The following is a 2,827-nucleotide window of genomic DNA, read 5'->3' as shown; positions in this document are numbered from 1 at the left end:
ATTTAGGGTAATACCTTAGAATATTCGTATTTGCATGTATAATAGAGAAAACAAAGATCCACGGTATTTAGGGTTGCATGTACACCATATTAGTAATAGAATGTTCAAAACCCAACATCAGGATGTTACAATTCTCCCCCCTTTGATCTAGACTTCGCCCTCGAAGTCTACCACGATGAATAACTCAGGACAATGCTCCAGAATCCCGACCTCCGGCTCCTAGGTCCATTCGGAGCCTCTCTGATGCTGCCACTGTACCTTTGCCAAAGGTATCTCCTTGTTGCGTATGACCTTTATCTTCCTTTCAAAAATAGCTACCGTCCTCTCAACATAGTTCAGTTGCTCATCAACCTGAATATCATCCATCAGGACCATCACCTCGCTGTCCAACACATATTTCCACAACTGAGAGACATGGAAAGCATGGTGAATCTGATTATGCTCACTCACCAAATCCAACCTATAAGTGACCTTTCCAAACCTGGAAATCACCTAAAAAGGTCCAATGAACATGCGACCCAAGTTCCACCTCTTCTTGAAGCTTATCACACCCTTTCAGGGCGACACCTTCAGAAGCATCATACCGATAACCTGGAAGTCCAACTCTGTTAGGCATCGGTCGACATAACTCTTCTGCCGAATGTGAGCAGTTCGTAGTATCTTCCTGATCTATTAAATAAGCCCCATGGTCTGTAGGACTACTTTGGTCCATCCTATAACCCTATGACCAACCTCTCCCAACAAACCAGGGTGCGACACCTCCGACCATATAAGAGGGCTACTGGAAATGCACAAATGTTGGAGTGATAATTTTTGTTGTAGGAGAACTCTGTAAGAGGTAGGTAGGAATCCGAACTCCCACCCAACTCAATAACACAGGCCTGCAACATATACTCCAGGGTCTATATAGTCCTCTCAGTCTATTCGTCCATCTGTGGATGATATGTAGTGCAAAAATGAAATGTTGTGCCTAGTTCCTCATGGAACTTTTGCTAGAATTCGGAAGTGAACATAACATCTAGGTCAGAAACAATGGGCGCTAGGACCCCATGGCAAGCAATGATCTTCTATAGAAAAACATCGGTAGATTTTTTGGCCAAACAGCTCTTCGGATAGCTAAAATGTGTGGACTCTTGGTCGATCTATCCATGATGACCAGTATAGCATCAAAACCCTTTGTCTTCTTTGAAAACTTGGTAAAAAAATACATTGTAATATGCTCCCATTTCCACATGGGAACCTGTAGAGGCTACAACTTGCCATGGGGCCTCTGATGCTTATCCTTGACCATCCTGCAAGTCAAACACCGCTCGACATACCAAGCTATCTCTCTCTTCATGCACGGGCAACAGTAACTTATGCACCTTCTCTAAAACAATCTGCCTGATCCAACTAGAAACTAGAAGCCAAACCCGACCACCCATGGTCAACAATCCTTGAATATCCACGACCAATCTGTCCATCTCACCCTGATCCATTCTTCCAGTTCTCCTTCTAGACTCCCTCTAACGTAGCCTCTCTAATCAATCCCAAAAGCAAAGAATCAACAAATATCCTCATACACATCTCCCAAACTGAAGACTTAGCTAACTTATGGCTCAAAGCATCCGCTACCGGTTTCGCATTACTCGGATGGTAAAGGATCTCGCAGTCATAATCCTTGACTGAGTCTAGCCACCTACGCTGCCTCATATTCAGGTTCGGCTAATTCATAATATGCCTCAAACTTTTGTGATCCGTGTAGACAGTATAATGGACCCCATTGAAATAATGTCTCCAAATGTTGAGGGCAAAAACCACTGCCCCAAACTTTTGGTCATGCGTAGGATATCATGTCTCATGCGGCTTCAGCAATCGCGAAGCATAAGCAATCATTTATCCTCTCTACATGAGGACTCACGCGAAACCAGTTATGGATGCATCACAGAACACCTCAAAATCCTCAACTCCCTTCGACAGGGTCAATATCGGGGCCTCGCATAACCTCTACCGTAGAGTCTCAAACGCTGACTGCTGCTCAGGGCCCCATTGGAAATCCATCCCTTCCTCGTCAGATGAGTAAGGGTACCACAATCTTGGAGATGACCCGAATAGATCTCTGACAGCACACTGCCAAACCCAAGAAACTCCTAATCTCTGAGGGAGATTTTGGAACCTACCACTGTATCACAATCTCGATCTTGGCTGGATCGACCAAAATCCTATCCTATTTAATGAGATGCCCCATGAACTAAGTATCTCATAACCATAACTCCCACTTCGAGAACTTGGCATAAAGCCGCTCTTGCCTCAATAACCCCAGAAGCTCTCGAAGGTTGTCCTCATGCTGTTCTTTGGTTTTGGAATATACCCAAATATCATTAATGAACATGATAAAAAATTGGTCAAGCATCGAGTTGCATATCCAATTCATGAGATCCATAATTACAGTAGGCACATTAGCAAGCCCAAAGGGCATCACTACGAACTCATAATGCCCATAACGAGTCCGGGTCGTGGTCTTCTCCACGTCCTCCTCTCTAAATCTTAACTGATGATACCAAGACCTCAGATTAATCTTGGAGAACCGAGAGTCACCCTGCAACTAATCAAATTCATTATCAAATTATGAAACGGGATAACGGTTCTTCATTGTTAACTTATTAGACTCCCAATATTAAATGCACACTTGGCGTGAACCATATTTTTTATTGACGAACAGTATCGGTGCTCCCCACGAGAATTGTTCGGACTGATGAACTACTTGCCTAGCAGCATCTGAAGCTGAGATGACAACTACTGCAACTTAGGTGGTGCTAAATGGTTCGACACATTAGAAATCGGAGCT

The sequence above is a fragment of the Lactuca saligna genome, chromosome 1, assembly GCF_052625555.1.
Source record: "Lactuca saligna cultivar CGN05327 chromosome 1, ASM5262555v1, whole genome shotgun sequence".
In the NCBI taxonomy this organism is placed as follows: domain Eukaryota; kingdom Viridiplantae; phylum Streptophyta; class Magnoliopsida; order Asterales; family Asteraceae; genus Lactuca; species Lactuca saligna.
Note: the sequence above shows the minus strand (reverse complement) of the source record.